This window comes from Arachis ipaensis, chromosome B02 (genome assembly GCF_000816755.2).
Source record: "Arachis ipaensis cultivar K30076 chromosome B02, Araip1.1, whole genome shotgun sequence".
Classification (NCBI taxonomy): Eukaryota; Viridiplantae; Streptophyta; class Magnoliopsida; order Fabales; family Fabaceae; genus Arachis; species Arachis ipaensis.
The window spans coordinates 47,719,609-47,739,716 of NC_029786.2; positions in this window are offsets into that span (position 1 = coordinate 47,719,609).

Here is a 20,108-nt window from a genome sequence, read left to right on the forward strand (position 1 = left end):
CAACAAGAAAATATGAAGATCAAACAAGAGGATTCATCAAGAACAACTTGAAGATCATGAAGAATTAAATGCATGAATTTTCGAAAAATGCAAGAAAGAGATAAACATGCAATTGACACCAAACTTATGACTTGACACTAGATTCAAGCAAGAAACATCAAATTATTTTTGGTTTTATGATTTTGTAAATTTTTTTTTTTTTGGATTTTTAGAAAATTAATTGAAAAAAGAAAAATAAGAACTTCAAAATTTCTAATGAGAATTCCAGGAATCATGCAATATTAGTCTAAAGCTCCGGTCCAGGAATTAGACATGGCTTACTAGCCAGCCAAGCTTTCAGTGAAAGCTCCAGTCCAAAATACTAGACATGGCCAATGGGCAGCCAAGCTTCAGCAGATACAAATCAGGCATACAACAGCTGATTAGATGAGAATCCACGGACTCTTGTGATGATAAGTTGAAATCTCGGTCCAAAGGATTAGACATCGCTTCACAGCCAGCTAGAATTCAACAGATCATCATGAAACTCTAGAATTCATTCTTAAAAATTCTGAAGCCATAGGATAATTTATTTTTTTTTTTTGAAAATTTTTCAAAAATAAAAGAATAAAAACAAAAACCTTGAAATTAAAATAAAATTACCTAATCTGAGCAACAAGATGAACCGTCAGTTGTCCAAACTCGAACAATCCCCGGCAACAGCGCCAAAAACTTGGTGTGGGAAAATCGTGATCATTCATTCCTTGGTAACGGCGCTGAAAACTTGGCACGCACGTTCATAATCTTAGTTCTTTGTCACAACTTTGCACAACTAACCAGCAAGTGCACTGGGTCGTCCAAGTAATAAACCTTACGTGAGTAAAGGTCGATCCCACGGAGATTGTCGGCTTGAAGCAAGCTATAGTCACCTTGTAAATCTCAGTCAGGCGGATTCAAATGGTTATGGTGAATTGATAATTAAAATATAATTAAAATATAAAATAGGATAGAAATACTTATGTAGTTCATTGGTGAGAATTTCAGATAAGCGTATAGAGATGCTTTTGTTCCTCCTAAACCTCTGCTTTCCTACTATCTTCATCCAATCATTCCTACTCCTTTCCATGGCAAGCTTTATGTAAGGCATCACCGTTGTCAATGGCTACTTCCCGTCCTCTCAGTGAAAATGGTCCAAGATGCGCTGTCACCGCACGGCTAATCATTTGTCGGTTCTCGATCCTGCTGGAATAGGATTCAGTAATTCTTTTGCGTCTGTCACTATGCCCAGCACTCGCGAGTGTGAAGCTCGTCACAGCCATCCCTTCCCAGATCCTACTCGGAATACCACAGACAAGTTTTAGACTTTTCGGATCTCAAGAATGGCCGCCAATAATTCTAGCCTATACCACGAAGACTCTGATCTTACGATCAGGAGGCTAAGAGATATGCATTCAAGCTTGCGTTTATGTAGAACGGAAGTGTTTGTCAGGCACGCGTTCATAAGTGAGAATGGTGATGAGCGTCACATAATCATCACATTTATCATGTTCTTGTGTGCGAATGAATATCTTAGAGAAGAAATAGGCTTGAATTGAATAGAAAAACAATAGTACTTTGCATTAATTCATGAGGAACAGCAGAGCTCCACACCTTAATCTATGGTGTGTAGAAACTCTACCATTGAAAATACATAAGTGGTGAAGGTCCAGGCATGGCCGAATGGCCAGCCTCCAAAACGTGATCCAAGGATCAAAAGATAATCAAAAGATGTAAAAACAATAGTAAAAAGTTCTATTTATACTAAACTAGTTACTAGGATTTACAGAGATAAGTAAATGATGCAGAAATTCACTTTTGGGCCCACTTGGTGTGTGCTTGGGCTGAGCATTGAAGCTTTCATGTGTAGAGGTCTTCCTTGGAGTTAAACGCAAGTTTGTAACCTGTTTCTGGCGTTTAACTCTGCTTTGCAACCTGTTTCTGGTGTTTAACTCCAGAATAGGGCAGAGAGCTGGCGTTGAACACCAGTTTGCGTCATCTAAGCTCGGGAAAAGTACGGACTATTATATATTGCTGGAAAGCCCTGGATGTCTACTTTCCAACGCAATTGAGAGCATGCCATTTGGACACCTGTAGCTCCAGAAAATCCACTTTGAGTGCAGAGAGGTCAGAATCCAACAGCATCTGCAGTCCTTCTTCAACCTCTGAATCTGATTTTTGCTCAAGTCCCTCAATTTCAGCCAGAAATTATCTGAAATCATAGAAAAACACACAAACTCATAGTAAAGTCCAGAAATGTGATTTTTATTTAAAAACTAATAAAAATATATTAAAAACTAATCAAATCATACTAAAAACTATGTAAAAATAATACCAAAAAGCGTATAAATTATCCGCTCATCAGTGTCCTTGCTTGTATCATCCCTCATCATGTTGGCATAGAATTGTCATACAAGGTTTGCATTTATCCTTGTAAATGGACTAGTGAGGAGCTCCCATCTTCTTCTTTCAATTTTATCCTTGATTTCTTGGCACTCATCCCCTGGAAGTTAGAATGGTATCTCAGGCAATATACCTTTAGGCCTCATCCATTCAAGTTGTATTTCATGAAATACAGACTTAACCTCCAGTTATCAAAGGAAATTTCTTCAATGGGCTCCTTTCCCTTTCTCCTTTTAGAACTTAATGAGGCCACCATTGGTTGCTTTGAATAAATCCGAATAGTTGAGAAAGAAGGAGTGGTGAAGAGTGGCTAGTATGGCTTATGTAAGGTAGAGTGAGAGTATGGCTTGATGGTGAAGTCAAGTGATCAATCAAGTGAAAAAAAGAGTAAGTTGAACAAAGAAGAGCATACGGGTGTAGCTTAGAATTGAAGGAATACAAGAAGTGAAATGTGAATGCAAGAGGATGTAGATTTAAGCATGAGGTCTGAACCAACTTAAGGCTATTTATAGTGAAGGTTGTGGAGAAATGGATGATGGGGATTCAACTAGGCATGGTGGAAATGGAGGGTGTGCATGTAAGATTGAATGAAGACAAGGATTGCTTCTTTATTAGGTAGGTAAGTTCGGTCTTCAAGGTGTTCTTATAACACACCTAGCTACCCAATGTGTGGAAGGTTGTGCCTTCCAAGGAGCAACTTCCAAGAACATGTGACTTGCATTTCCTCTAAAATAGCCGAGCCTCTCCTTGGCTTGTCCTCTCCATCAATCTCCTCCTCCATATGCCTATTCACCACAACAAAACAAAATTGAATCAACTTAAATGGCGGCAAAATGAAAAGAATTAACTAACTTTTGAATTTTTGAAAATTTGGCTAAGTGTTCCTCATGAATCAACAATCAAAACGTGACTTCTTATAAGCATATATGTGACATTGGTACTTAGTGTTTGGTCATGTGGTTCAAAGAATTAAATTCAATTCCTATGATGCACATATTATGCGTATGCATCATCCTAGGTGCCTTGCACACCAAACTTGTTATCTACCATATGATTCATGCAAAAGTTAAATGAAATTCGTATCACCTTTGATTCAATCATCATGAAGACTACTTTATTTTCAAACATGAACTCAAAAAGGATGGAGAGCATGGTTTAACTTTCATGAAATTCAAGGCTTAAAACAAATTTGGCTCTCATCATTTATACTCATAGCACCTGTAGGACACCAAACTTAATATTTGGCTATGTACTTCAAGAAAATTCTTGAGTACATATCCTAAGATGTCTATATGTTCATCATGCTTGAAAACCTTCTTAAGGTGCCTTTAGGCACACCAAACCTAGAAATTAATCATATGCTTTAAAATACTAAATACAGCTATCAAATTTGTTTATGAAAGCTTGAATTCATGCTAGAAAATAATTGATTATTAACACTAAAGCAGTAAATGAAAATGCTAAACATGGGCTACCTCCCATGGAGCGCTCTTTTATTGTCACTAGCTTGGCATTTGTTCTATGTTAGAGCGGCTGATGATCATAGTGTCTCAGCTTGTCTCCTCTCATTGTGAGCTTTCTTCCAGTTTCCTATTTGATAATCTCTATATGCTCCAATGAGAGGATCTTGCTGACAGTATAGAATTCAGAAGGATGTGGAGGTGTTTCCAACTGATGATATATCAGCTTCAGCTTGTCCCCCGGAGAGAATCCTTCTGTTGGGATCTTTGATGAGCGGATAATTTATACGCTTTTTGGCATTTTTTTTAGTATATTTTTAATATATTTAGTTAGTTTTTATTATGTTTTTATTAGTTTTTAAATAAAAATCACAATTCTAGACTTTACTATGAGTTTGTGTGTTTTCCTGTGATTTCAGGTATTTTCTGACTGAAATTGAGGGACCTGAGCAAAAATCTGATTCAGAGGCTGAAAAAGAACTGCAGATGCTGTTGGATTCTGACCTCGCTGCACTCAAAGTGGATTTTCTGGAGCTACAGAGGCCCAATTGGAGCGCTCTCAATTGCGTTGGAAAGTAGACATCCTAGGATTTCCAGAAATATATAATAGTTCATACTTTGCCCGAGATTTGATGGCCCAAACAGGCGTTCCAAGTCAGCTCAAGAATTCTGGCGTTTAACTCCAAAACTGGCACAAAAGCTGGAGTTAAACGCCCAAACTGGCACAAAACCTGGCATTTAACTCCAAGAAAAGTCTCTACACATGAAAGCTTCAATGCTCAGCCCAAGCACACACCAAGTGGGCCCGGAAGAAGATTTCTGCATTAATTACTTATTTCTGTAACCCTAGGCTACTAGTTTTCTATAAATAGGACCTTTTGCTATTGTATTTTCATCTTTTACTCATACTTGGATAGACCTTTTCACGTTTGGGGGCTGGCCTCACAGCCATGCCTAGACCTTGTTGTTATGTATTTTCAACAGTGGAGTTTGTACACACCATAGATTAAGGTGTGGAGCTCTGCAATTCTTCAAGAATTAATACAAAGTACTATTGTTTTTCTATTCAACTCAAGTCTATTTCTTCTCCAAGATATTCATTCGTTCTTCAACTTGATGGATGTGATGATCCGTGACACTCATCATCATTCTCACCTATGAACATGTGCCTGACAACCACCTCTGTTCTACTAGCAATGGCTTGAATGCGTATCTCTTGGGTTTCTAATCTAAGATTGGACCTTCGTGGTATAGGCTAGAATTATTGGCGGTCATTCTTGAGATCCAGAAAGTCTAAACCTTGTCAGTGGTATTCCGAGTAGGATCTGGGAAGGGATGACTGTGACGAGCTTCAAACTCGTGATTATGGGGAATGTGACAGACGCAAAAGGATCAATGGATCCTATTCCGACATGATCGAGAACCGACAGATGATTAGCCGTGCGGTGACAGCGCATTTGGAACGTTTTCACTGAGAGGACGGGAAGTAGCCATTGACAACAATGATGCCCAACATAAAGCTTGCCATGGAAAGGAGTATGAATGATTGGAAGAAGGCAATAGGAAAGCAGAGGTTCAGGAGGAACAAAGCATCTTCATACGCTTATCTGAAATTCCAACCACAGAATTACATAAGTATCTCTATCTTTATTTTATATTTTATTTATCTTTTAATTATCAATTCTCCATAACCATTTGAATCCTCCTGACTGAGATTTACAAGGTGACCATAGCTTGCTTCAAGCCGACAGTCTCTGTGGGATCGACCCTTACTCACGTAAGGTATTATATTTTATGTTTCTTGTTTGAGTCTAGTATCAATTTTTTAAGTTTGGTGTCCTGCATGCATTGTTTATTTGATCTTAGTTGCAATTTTTATTGTTTCTCATCATTAAAAATTCAAAAATATTTTCAAAATTGTGTCTTTTCAAGTCAATAATACAAAGAATTGAAGAATCAGAACATTCAATAGAGGAATCAAACAGAAAAAGCTGGGCGTTCAAAACTCCCAGTGAAGAAGGAAAACTGGCGTTTAAACTCCAGCCAGGGTACCTGGCTGGGCGTTTAACACCCAAAAAGGTAGCATTTTGGGCGTTAAACGCCAGAATGGATGCCATTCTGGGCGTTTAACGCCAGAAGGACACAAGAGGGAAGTTTTTGTTTTTAATTCAAATTTTTTTAAAATCTTCATAATTTTTCATAATCAAATCTTTTTCAAATCACATCTTTTCAATCATATCTCTTCAAAATCAATTTCTTTCCATTTTTTTAATTTTCAAAAATCCTTGTTATAATTAATGATTTACTTCAAAATTTTCAAGTTGTTACTTGCCTATTAAGAAAGGATCAAACTTTAAATTTTAGAATCATATCTTTTAATTTCTTGTTAGTCAAGTAATCAACTTTAATTTTAAAAACTTTCTTTTTTAAATTGATTTTCAATCATATCTTCTCAATCAAATCTTCTCAATCACATCTTTTTCAAAATTAACTCTCAATCATATCTTTTTTATTTCTAATTTCAAAATTTTTTTCAAAAATCACTTAATTTCTTTCCCAATCTTAATTTTCGAAAATCATCAATTAAATTTTCAAAATTTCTTTTAATTATTTACTTTAATTTCGAAAATTCTTCCCCTCTTCTCACATCCTTCTATTTAAAGGACTAACACTCTTCCTCAAGGTACAATTCGAACTCCCTCCTTCTTTATATGTTCGAATTCTCTTCCATCTACCTCCTCCTTCTATTCTTCTTTTCCTCTGAAACCTCAAGGAATCTCTATACTATGACATAGAGGATTCCCTACTTTCTTGTTCTCTTCTCTTTCATATGAGCAGGAACAAAGATAAAGGCATAATTGTTCAAGCTGATCCTGAACCTGAAAGGACCTTGAAGAGAAAGCTAAGAGAAGCTAAAGAACATCTCTCTTTAGAGGGCCTAACAGAGCTTTTCAAGGAAGAAGAAACCATGGCAGCCGAAAACAACAATGCCAACAATGCAAGGAAGGTGCTTGGTGACTTTACTGCACCTACTCCCGACTTCTATGGGAGAAGCATCTCAATCCCTACCATTGGAGCAAACAACTTTGAGCTTAAGCCTCAATTAGTTTCTCTAATGCAACAGAATTACAAGTTTCATGGACTTCCATTGGAAGATCCTCATCAGTTCTTAGCTGAATTCTCGCAAATCTGTGATACTATCAAGACCAATGGAGTTGACCCTAAAGTCTACAGACTTATGCTTTTTCCTTTTGCTGTAAGAGACAGAGCTAGGACATGATATGACTCACAACCTAAAGAAAGCCTGAACTCTTTGGAAAAGCTAGTCAATGCCTTCTTGGCAAAGTTTTTTCCACCTCAAAAATTGAGCAAGCTTAGAGTGGAAGTCCAAACCTTCAGACAGAAGGAAGGTGAATCCCTCTATGAAGCTTGGGAAAGATACAAGCAATTGATCAGAAGATGTCCTTCTGACATGCTTTCTGATGGAGCATCATAGGTATTTTCTATGATGGTCTATCTAAACTATCCAAGATGTCATTGGATAGCTCTGCTGGAGGATCTCTTCATCTGAAGAAGACGCCTGCAGAAGCTCAGGAACTCATTGAAATGGTTGCAAATAACCAATTCATGTACACTTCTGAAAGGAATCCTGTAAATAATGGGACAAATCAGAAGAAAGGAGTTCTTGAGATTGATACTCTGAATGCCATATTGGCTTAGAATAAAATATTGACCCAACAAGTCAATATAATTTCTCAGAGTCTGTATGGAATGCAAGCAGCAACAGGCAGTACTAAGGAAGCTTCCTCTGAAGAAGAAGCTTATGATCCTGAGAACCCAGCAATGGAAGAGGTGAATTACATGGGAGAACCCTATGGAAGCACCTATGATCCTTCATGGAGAAATCATCCAAATTTCTCATGGAAGGATCAACATAGACCTCAACAAGGTTTCAACAACAATAATGGTGGAAGAAACAGGTTTAGCAATAGCAAGCCTTTTCCATCATCTTCTCAGGAACAGACAGAGAACTCTAAGCAAAGCCACTCTGACTTAGCAACCATTGTTTCTGATCTAATTAAAACCACTCAAAGTTTCATGACTGAAACAAGGTCCTCCATTAGAAATTTGGAGGCACAAGTGGGTCAGCTGAGTAAGAAAATTACTAAACTCCCTCCTAGTACTCTCCCAAGCAATACAGAAGAGAATCCAAAGAGAGAGTGCAAGGCCATAAACACGTCTCACATGGCCAAACCTAGAGAGGAGGAAGAGGCAGTAATCTCCACTGAGGAAGACCTCAATGGACGTCCACTGACCTCCAAGGAGTTCCCTAATAAGGAACCATGGGAATCTGAGGCTCAGACTGAGACCATAGAGATTCCATTGAATCTACTTCTGCCATTCATGAGCTCTGATGAGTATTCTTCCTCTGAAGAGGATGAAGATGTTACTGAAGAGCAAGTTTCTAAGTACCTTGGAGCAATCATGAAGCTAAATGCCAACTTGTTTGGTAATGAGACTTGGGAGGATGAACCTCCATTGCTCATCAAAGAACTGGATGACTTGACTAGGCAGAAATTACCTCTGAAGAGATAAGACCCTGGAAAATTCTCAATACCTTGTACCATAGGCACCATGACCTTTGAGAAGGCTCTGTGCGACCTAGGGTCAAGCATAAACCTCATGCCTCTCTCTGTAATGGAGAAGCTAGGGATCATTGAGGTACAAGCTGCAAGAATCTCACTGGAGATGGCAGACAATTCAAAGAAACAGGCTTATGGACTTGTAGAGGATGTCTTGGTAAAGGTTGAAGACCATTACATCCCTACTGATTTCATAATTCTAGAGACTAGGAAGTGTATGGATGAATCAATCATCCTTGGCAGACCCTTCCTAGCCACAGCAAAAGCTGTGATTAATGTTGACAGAGGAGAATTGATCATTCAAGTGAATGAAAACTCCCTTGTGTTTAAAGCTCAAGGATATCCCTCTGTCACCATGGAGAGGAAGCATGAAGAGCTTCTCTCAATACAGAGTCAAACAGAGCCCCCACAGTCAAACTCTAAGTTTAGTGTTGGGAGGCCACAACCAAACTTTAAGTTTGGTGTTGAACCCTCACATTCAAACTCTAAGTTTGGTGTTGGGAGGTTCCAACATTGCTCTGAATATCTGTAAAGCTCCATGAGAGCCACTGTCAAGCTATTGACATTAAAGAAGCGCTTATTGGGAGGCAACCCAATTTTTACTTATCTATATTAAATTTCTATTTTCTTTTGTTATTTTATGTTTTCTATAGGTTTATGATCATGTGAAGTCACAAAAAACAATTGAAAAAGCAAAAACAGAAGAAAAAATAGAATGAAAAATAGAACACCCTGGAGGAGAAACTTACAGGCGTTTAAACGCCAGAAATGGGCACCAGACTGGCGTTTAACGCCAGAAATGGGCACCAGACTGGCGTTTAACGCCAGGAATGGGCAGCAGCCTGGCGTTTAACGCCAGGAATGGGCAGCAGCCTGGCGTTTAACGCCAGGATTGGCAGCAAGGGGCATTTTGCACGCCACATGGTGCAGGGATGAGAAATCCTTGATACCTCAGGATCTGTGGACCCCACAGGATTCCCACCCACCCCACCTCTCTCTCACTTCTTCACCCATTCACCAATCACCTCAATACCTCTTCCCCAAAAACCCCTCACCTACCCTCTTCTCCATAAACCCTTCACCAATCCATATCCATCCATCATAAAACCTCCACCTACCTCACCATTCAGATTCAAACCACTTTCCTACCCAAACCCACCCATAATGGCCGAACCATACCCCCCTCTCCACTCCTATATAAACCCATCTTTACTCCTTCATTTTCACCTAACATACACACTACCTATCCCCCTTGGCTGAAACACTAATCCCCCTCCATCTCCTCTATTTCTTCTTCTTCTACTCTCTTCTTTCTTCTTTTTCTCGAGGACGAGCAACCTTCTAAGTTTGGTGTGGTAAAAGCTAAAGCTTTTTTGTTTTTCCATAACCATTTATGGCACCAAAGGCCAGAGAAACCTCTAGAAAGAGGAAAGGGAAGGCAAAAGCTTCCACCTCTGAGTCATGAGAGATGGAGAGATTCCTCTCAAAGGTGCATCAAGACCACTTCTATGAAGTTGTGGCCAAGAAGAAGGTGATCCCCGAGGTCCCTTTTAAGCTCAAAAAGGGCGAATATCCAGAGATCTGACATGAGATCCGAAGAAGAGGTTGGGAAGTTCTCACTAACCCCATTTAACAAGTCGGAATCTTAATGGTTCAAGAATTCTATGCCAATGCATGGATCACCAAGAACCATGATCAAAGTGTGAACCCGGACCCTAAGAATTGGCTTACAATGGTCCGAGGGAAATACTTGGACTTTTGTCTGGAAAATGTAAGGTTGGCATTCAATTTGCCTATGATGCAAGGAGATGCACACCCATACACTAGAAGGGTCAACTTTGATCAAAGGTTGGACCAAGTCCTCATGGACATATGTGAAGAGGGCGCTCAATGGAAGAGAGATTCAAGAGGGAAGCCTGTTCAACTGAGAAGGCATGACCTCAAGCCCGTGGCTAGGGGATGGTTGGAGTTCATCCAACGCTCAGTCATTCCTACTAGCAACCGGTCTGAAGTTACTATAGACCGGGCTATCATGATTCATAGCATCATGATTAGAGAGGAAGTAGAAGTTCATGAGGTTATATCCCAAGAAATCTACAAGGTGGCAGACAAGTCCTCTACTATGGCAAGGTTAGCCTTCCCTCATCTCATTTGTCACCTCTGCAATTCAGCTGGAATTGACATAGAGGAAGACATCCTCATTGATGAGGACAAGCCCATCACTAAGAAAAGGATGGAACAAACAAGAGATCCCACTCATGGACAAGAGCATGAGGAAACTCCTCATGAAATCTCTGAGATACCTCAAGGGATGCATTTTCCTCCACAAAAATATTGGGAGCAAATCAACACCTCCCTAGGAGAACTAAGTTCCAACATGGGACAACTAAGGGTGGAGCACCAAGAGCATTCCATCCTCCTCCATGAAATTAGAGAAGACCAAAGAACCATGAGAGAGGAACAACAAAGGCAAGGAAGAGACATTGAGGAGCTCAAGCACTTCATAAGATCTTCAAGAGGAAGAACAAGCCACCATCACTAAGGTAGACCCATTCTTTAATTTCCTTGTTCTTTATTTTCTGTTTTTCAAAAATTGTGCTTTATGTTATTTATGTTTGTGTCTTTATTACATGATCATTAGTGTCTAAGTGTCTATGCTTTAAAGCTATGAAAATGAATCCATCACCTTTCTTAAATGAAAAATGTTTTTAATTGAAAAAAAAAAGAAGTGCATGAATTTCAAATTTTAAAACAGTTTAGTTATTTTGATGTGGTGGCAATACTATTGTTTTTCTGAATGAATGCTTAAACAGTGCATATTTTTGAATTTAATTGTTTATGAATGTTAAAATTGTTAGCTCTTGAAAGAATGATGGGAAAAGGAGAAATGTTATCTGATGATCTGAAAAATCATAAAATTGATTCTTGAAGCAAGAAAAAGCAGTGAAAAGCTTGCAGAAAAAAAAAGAGGCAAAAAAAAGAAAAAAAAAAGAGAAAGAAGAAGAAAGAAAAAAAGAAAAGCAAGCAGAAAAAGCCAATACCCCTTTCAACCAAAAGGCAAGGGTGATAAAAAGGGATCCAAGGCTTTGAGCATCAGTGGATAGGAGGGCCCACAGGAATAAAATCCTGTCCTAAGCGGCTAAACCAAGCTGTCCCTAACCATGTGCTTGTGGCGTGAAGGTGTCAAGTGAAAACTTGAGACTGAACGGTTAAAGTCGAGGTCCAAAGCAAAAAGAAGAGTGTGCTTAAGAACCCTGGACACCTCTAGTTGGGGACTCTAGCAAAGCTGAGTCACAATCTGAAAAGGTTCACCCAGTTATGTGTCTGTGGCATTTATGTATCCGGTGGTAATAGTGGAAAACAAAGTGCTTAGGGTCACGGCCAAGACTCATAAAGTAGTTGTGTTCAAGAATCAACATACTTAACTAGGAGAATCAATAACACTATCTGGATTCTGAGTTTCTATAGATGCCAATCATTCTGAACTTTAAAGGATAAAGTGAGATGCCAAAACTGTTTAGAAGCAAAAAGCTAAAAGCCCCGCTCATCTAATTAAATACTGATCTTCATAGATGTTTTTGGAATTCATTGTATATTCTCTTCTTTTTATCCTATTTGATTTTCAGTTGCTTGGGGACAAGCAAAAATTTAAGTTTAGTGTTGTGATGAGCGGATAATTTTTACGCTTTTTGGCATTGTTTTTAGTATGTTTTTAATATATTTTAGTTAGTTTTTATTATGTTTTTATTAGTTTTTAAATAAAAATCACAATTCTGGACTTTACTATGAGTTTGTGTGTTTTTCTATGATTTCAGGTATTTTCTGGCTGAAATTGAGGGACCTGAGCAAAAATCTTATTCAGAGGCTGAAAAAGGACTGCAGATACTGTTGGATTCTGACCTCCCTTCACTCAAAGTGGATTTTCGGGAGCTACAGAAACCCAATTGGCTCGCTCTCAATTGCGTTGGAAAGTAGACATCCTGGGCTTTCCAGCAATATATAATAGTCCATACATTGCTCAAGATTTGATGGCCCAAATAGGCGTTCCAAGTCAGCTCAAGAATTCTGGCGTTTAACTCCAAAACTGGCACAAAAGCTGCAGTTAAACGCCCAAACTGGCACAAAAGCTGGCGTTTAACTCCAAGAAAAGTCTCTACACATGAAAGCTTCAATACTCAGCCCAAGCACATACCAAGTGGTCCTGGAAGAAGATTTCTGCATTAATTATTTATTTCTGTAACCCTAGGCTACTAGTTTTCTATAAATAGGACCTTTTGCTATTGTATTTTCATCTTTTACTCATACTTGGATAGACCTTTTCACGTTTGGGGGCTGGCCTCATGGTCATGCCTAGACCTTGTTCTTATGTATTTTCAACGGTGGAGTTTCTACACACCATAGATTAAGGTGTGAAGCTCTGCTGTTCTTCAAGAATTAATACAAAGTACAATTATTTTTCTATTCAACTCAAGTCTATTTCTTCTCCAAGATATTCATTCGTTCTTCAACTTGATAGATGTGATGATCCGTGACACTCATCATCATTCTCACCTATGAACATGTGCCTGACAACCACTTCTGTTCTATTAGCAATGGCTTGAATGCGTATCTCTTGGGTTTCTAATCTAAGATTGGAACCTTCGTGGTATAGGCTAGAATTATTGGCAGTCATTCTTGAAATCCGAAAAGTCTAAACGTTGTCTGTGGTATTCCGAGTAGCATCTGGGAATGGATGACTGTGACGAGCTTCAAACTCGCGATTGTGGGGCGTGTGACAGATGCAAAAGGATCAATGGATCCTATTCCGACATGATCGAGAACCGACAGATGATTAGCCGTGCGGTGACAGCGCATTTGGAACATTTTCACTGAGAGGACGGGAAGTAGCCATTGACAACGGTGATGCCCAACATAAAGCTTGCCATGGAAAGGAGTATGAATGATTGGAAGAAGGCAATAGGAAAGTAGAGGTTCAGGAGGAATAATGCATCTTCATACGCTTATCTGAAATTCCAACCAAAGAATTACATAAGTATCTCTATCTTTATTTTATATTTTATTTATCTTTTAATTATCAATTCTCCATAACCATTTGAATCCGCCTGACTGAGATTTACAAGGTGACCATAGCTTGCTTCAAGCCGACAGTCTCCGTGGGATCGACCCTTACTCACGTAAGGTTTATTACTTGGACGACCCAGTGCACTTGCTGGTTAGTTGTGCGGAATTGTGACAAAGTGTGATTCACGTTTAAGAGCTCCAAGTCCTTTGGCGCCATTGTTGATGATCACAATTTCGTGCATCAATCTTCTTGTACCTCCATCCCTTCGACACCTTTTTCTTACTCTTCTTCCCCTTTTTCTTTGGCTCTCCCTTCTTGGCCAGCTTAATGTCATGACCCTTCTTCTCAATTGTCATCTCTGGGGCTTCTGTTTGCACTTCTTCTTCAGCTTCTCTATTCCCGTGATCCTTTTGCTTTTCTTCAATCTCTTTCTTCTCTCCCAAGGTTGAGTTTATGAGTGATTCCTTGGGCTTCTCCTTCCAGTTCAAGTCCTCACCCTCAATTCTCAGGCAGTTTTCTCTCAGCAGGGAGTTGCACCTCCTTGAAGATATTGAGAGTTATTTGTTCATCGTGTGCCCTTAAGATCATCTCTCCTTTTTCTACATCAATGATGGCTCTTGCTGTGGCTAGAAAGGGTCTTCCCAGTATGATTGAATCACTTCCTTCTTCATCTAAGTCCAGAATCACAAAATCTGCTGGGAAGATGAACTTGCCCACCTTGAATAGAAAGTTCTCTACCACTCCATTGGGTATGATTAGGGATCTATTAGCTAGCTGTAATGACATTCTGGTTGGCTTCACCTCTTCTATAGATAGCTTTCTCATCATCGAAAGTGGCATCAAGTTGATACTTGAGCCCAAGTCACACAAAGCTTTATCAATTGGTATGTTGCCAATGGTACATGGTATGAAGAAACTCCCTGGATCTTTGAGTTTTGGTGGTAGGCCTTTCTGAATCACAGCACTACACTCTTGAGTTAGGATCACAGTTTCTTTTTTTTTCCAGCTTCTCTTCTTGTTGATGAGCTCCTTGAGGAATTTTACATATAGGGGCATTTGTTCTAATACCTTAGCAAGTGGAAGGTTGATCTCTGGCTTCTTGAAAATCTCCAAGAATTTGGAGAATTTTGGGTCCTTGATCTCTTTGTGCAATCCCTGAGGGTATGGTAGATGAGGGACATATGGCTTCACCTCCTTTCTCCGCTCTTGTGGTTGTTCCTCTAAGACTTGCTTGCCCTTCAGTGAAGTTTGTGGCGCATCCCTCTTCTTGGAATCCTCAATGTCATTCTCTTCAACTTCTACTTCTTTCATGTTGTCAGCTTTGTCATTCTCCAATATCTTTTCACTCCTTAGTTGTATTGCCTTGCATTCTTCCTTGGGGTTAGGAATGATGTCACTTGGGAATGTGTTGCTTGGTCTTTCAGCTGGCTGCTTAGACAATTGCCCAATTTGCCTTTCCAGATTTCCCGTTGAAGCTTCATAATTCTTGTTGGCCATTTCTTGATTCTTCATTAATTTCTCCATCATCATTTCCAAGTTGGAGATTCTTTGGGCTTCTTGATGCGGTTATGGTTGAGTGTGGGATGTTGATGGTTGATGGAAGTTATTTTGGTTATTTGGGGGGTTGTGTTGCAGATAGAAAGTGGATGGGGAAGGATTGTTTTGTGGTTTTCTATATGGATTGTGGTTAGTGATTGGATGGTTTTGGTGGTTTGTATTGCAGAAGTTGCTTAGGTTAAAATTCCTTTGCCATGGATTCTAGTTTTCTCCCCATTTTAGGTTGGGATGATTCCTCCATGAGGGGTTGTACGTGTCCCCATGGAAGTCATTTTGGCCAGAACCTGGGTTGTGCATGTATTGAACTTGTTCAGGTTACTGTTCACTGTTGTATACTTCATAGCTCTCTTCATTCTGCCACCACACCATTGGAGGTTGGTTGGTTATGCTCATTGCAGCTAGTTGCAATCTATCCATCCTCTTTAACATCATCTCTATTTGTTGTTGAAGTTGCTGGTGCATGAGCTTGTTTTGAGCTAGGATTGCATCCACTCCTTTAAGTTCATAAAGCCCTCTTTTGGGAGATGCTTGTCTTTCCAAAGAATAGAAGTATTGATTGTTGGCAACCATGTCTATGAGGTCATATGCTTTATGTACAGTCTTCATCATTTGCAATGACTCTCCTGAAGAGTAGTCCAAGGCCTTTCTTGCCTTCATGGATAGAACTTCATAGAAGTTTTGGAGCTTAACCCACTCACTAAACATGTCCTCAGGACATCATCTAATCAATGCTTTATACCTTTCCCAAACCTCATATAGTGACTCTCCCTCTAGTTGTCTGCACTTCAATTTTGAGCTTGATGATTCTTTGAGGGGGGTGGAACTTGGCTAGGAACTTGCTGACCAAGTCATCTCAGTTCGTAATGCTTTCTTTTAGGAAGGTTTCTAACCATTGAGTGGCTTTGTCTCTTAGAGAAAATGCGAATAGGAGCAGCTTGTAAATGGCAGGATGTACTCCATTGGTCTTGACTGTATCACAGATCCTCAAAAAAATAGAGAGATATTGATTTGGGTCTTCAGCAGCACTTTCTCCATATTGGCAGTTGTTTTGAACTAGAGTGATGAGCTGGGGTTTCAGCTCGAAATTATGGGCATGACCATTGGGTGTAAGGATGCTGCTCCCACAATTTCTTAGGTTAGGGATGGTATAGGAGGCTAACACTCTCCTTGGAGGCTGGCCATTGTTGTTGGCAACCTTTTCAAGTAGATTATAGAGGTTGTCCTCCATCTCTTGGTCTCCTTTTTCTGAGTCTTTGATGCACCACTATTTCGTGGTACATTTTAGGCTGAATTGAGTGGATTTTATCCATTATTCTCACATTTATGCATATAAATTACATGTTTTATATTTTCCTTCCTAATTTTGTGCGTTGATTGAAAATATGCTTCTTTGGCCTTAAATTACTAATTTTTAATCCTCTCTTATTACCATTTGATGCCATGATATGTGTGTTCAGTATTTTCAGATTTTTCCAGGGTAGGAATGGTTTAGAGGATGGAAAGGAAACATGCAAAAGTGGAAGGAACACAAGAAATTGGAATTTTGATAAGCTGGCAGCGACGCTGATGAGTGGATAATTTATACGCTTTTTGGCATTATTTTTACATAGTTTTCAGTATAATTTAGTTAGTTTTTAGTATATTTTTATTAGTTTTTAAATAAAATTCACATTTCTGGACTTCACTATGAGTTTATGTGTTTTTCTGTGATTTCAGGTATTTTCTGGCTGAAATTGAGGGACTTCAGCAAAAATCAGATTCAGAGGTTGAAGAAGGACTGCAGATGCTGTTGGATTCTGACCTCCCTGCACTCAAAGTAGATTTTCTGGAGCTACAGAATTCCAAATGGGGCGCTGTTAATTGCGTTGGAAAGTAGACATCCAGGGCTTTCCAGCAATATATAATAGTCCATACTTTGCCCGAGTTTAGATGACGCAAACTGGCGTTCAACGCCAGTTCCATGCTGCATTCTGGAGTTAAATGCCAGAAACAGGTTGCAAAGTGGAGTTAAACGCCAGAAACAGGTTACAAACTGGCGTTCAACTACACGAGAAGCCTCTACACATGTAAAGCTCAATGCTCAGCCCAAGCACACACCAAGTGGGCCCCAGAAGTGGATTTCTGCATCAATTACTCATTTTGTAAACCCTAGTAACTAGTTAGTATAAATAGGACTTTTTACTATTGTATTTAGAATCTTCGGATCATCTTTAGTTTCATCTTTAGAACACGTTTGGGGGCTGGCCATTCGGCCATGCCTGGACCTTCATCACTTATGTATTTTCAACGGTAGGTTTTTACACTCCATAGATTAAGTTGTGGAGCTCTGCTGTTCCTCATGAATTAATACAAAGTACTACTGTTTTTCTATTCAATTCAAGCTTATTCCTATTCTAAGATGTTCATTCACACCCAAGAACATGATGAATGTGATGATTATGTGACGCTCATCATCATTCTCACTTATGAACGCGTGCCTGACAAACACTTCCGTTCTACATGCAAACAAGCTAGAATGAGTATCTCTTAGATATCTAATACAGGGGACCGAGTCTGAGATATTAGAGTCTTCATGGTATAAGTTAGAACCCATAGATGGCCATTCTTGAGATCCAAAAGTCTAAACCTTGTCTGTGGTATTCCGAGTAGGATCTAGGAAGGGATGGGTGTGACGAGCTTCAAACTTGCGAGTGCTGGGCGTAGTGACAGACGCAAAAGGATAGTAAATCCTATTCCAGTATGATCGAGAACCGACAGATGATTAGCCATGCAGTGACAGCGCATTGGACCATTTTCACAGAGAGGATGGGATGTAGCCATTGACAACGGTGATGCCCTACATAAAGCTTGCCATGGAAGGGAGTAGGAATGATTGGATGAAGACAGCAAGAAAGCAGAGGTTCAGAGGAACGAAAGCATCTGTATACGCTTATCTGAAATTCTCACTAATGAATTACATAAGTATCTCTATCCCAGTTTATATTTTATTTATGTTTTTATTATCAATTCACCATAACCATTTGAATCCGCCTGACTGAGATTTACAAGGTGACCATAGCTTGCTTCAGGCCGACAATCTCCGTGGGATCGACCCTTACTCACGTAAGGTTTATTACTTGGACGACCTAGTGCACTTGCTGGTTAGTTGTGCGAAGTTGTGATAAAGAGTTGAGATTACAATTGTGCGTACCAAGTTGTTGGCGCCATTGATGATCACAATTTCGTGCACCAAGTTTTTGGCGCCGTTGCCGGGGATTGTTCGAGTTTGGACAACTGACGGTTCATCTTGTTGCTCAGATTAGGTAACTTTATTTTAATTTTAACCTTTTTGCTTTTATTATTCTTATTTTCGAAAAAAAATTTATAAAATCATAAAATCAAAAATATTTTTGTGTTTCTTGTTTGAGTCTAGAGTCAAGTTTTAAGTTTGGTGTCAATTGCATCTTTTTAATTTTCTAAAAATTATTTTCAAAAATTTCATGCATTGCATTCTTCATGATCTTCAAGTTGTTCTTGGCCAGTCTTCTTGTTTGATCTTCCTATTTTCTTGTTTTGTGTCTTTTCTAGTTTTTCATATGCATTTTCAATTTGTTAGTGTCTAAAGTTTGAAAATTTCTAAGTTTGGTGTCTTGCATGTTTTTCTTTTCTTAAAAATTTTCAAAAATAAGTCTTGATGTTCATCTTGATCTTCAAAGTGTTCTTGGTGTTCATCTTGACATTCATAGTGTTCTTGCATGCATCATTTGTTTTGATCCAAAATTTTCATGCATTGAGTCTTTTTGATGTTTTTCTCTCTCATCATTAAAATTCAAAAATCAAAAAAATATCTTTCCCTTTTTCTTCTCATCAAATTCGAAAATTTGAGTTGACTTTTTCAAAAAATTTTCAAAATTAGTTGTTTCTTATGAGTCAAATCAAATTTTCATTTTAAAAAACTCTATCTTTTTCAAATCTTTTTCATTTTTCTTTCATAATTTTCAAAAATTTCAAAATCGATTTTCAGAAATCTTTTTCTTATTTTTATCTCATATTTTCGAATTTAATACTAACAATTAATGTGATTGATTCAAAAATATTAAGTTGTTACTTGCCTATTAAGAAAGGTTCAATCTTTAAATTTTAAAATCATATCTTTTAGTTTCTTGTTAGTCAAGTAATCAACTTTGATTTTCAAAATCAAATCTTTTTAAATTTCTTTTTCAAATCTTTTTCAAAATAAATTTCAATCACATCTTTTTCAAAATCAATTTCAAAATCTTTTCTAACTTCTTATCTTTTCAAATTTGATTTTCAAATCTTTTTCAATTAACCACTTAACTTTTTGTTTGATTATTATCTTTTTCAAAACTACCTAACTAACTCTCTCTCTCTAATTTTCGAAAATCACATCCCTCTTTTTCAAAATTCAATTGTAATTAACTAATTGTTTTAAATTTCAATTTAAATTAATTTCATTTTTCTTTCTAATTTTCGAATTCTAACTTTGATTTTAAATTAAAAACAAAAATACTTTCATTTTAATTTATTTAATTTTCGAAATTCCCTCCCCCTCATCTCTTTCTAATTATTTTATTTATTTACTAACACTTCTCTTCAGCTCAAAATTCGAACCCTCTCTTCCTCTTGGTGTTCGAATTTCTCTTCTTCTATTCTTTTCTTCTTCTACTCACATAAAGGAATCTCTATACTGTGACATAGAGGATTCTATATTTTCTTTTCTGTTTTCTTCTTTTTCATATGAGCAGGAACAAGGATAAGAACATTCTTGTTGAAGCCGATCCTAAACCTGAAAGGACTCTGAAGAGGAAGCTAAGGGAAGCTAAAGCTCAACGCTCTGGAGAAAATCTGACAGAAATTTTCGAAAAAGAAGGAGACATGGCCGAAAATAATAATAATGCAAGGAAGATGCTTGGTGACTTTACTACACCAAATTCCAATTTACATGGAAGAAGCATCTCAATTCCTGCC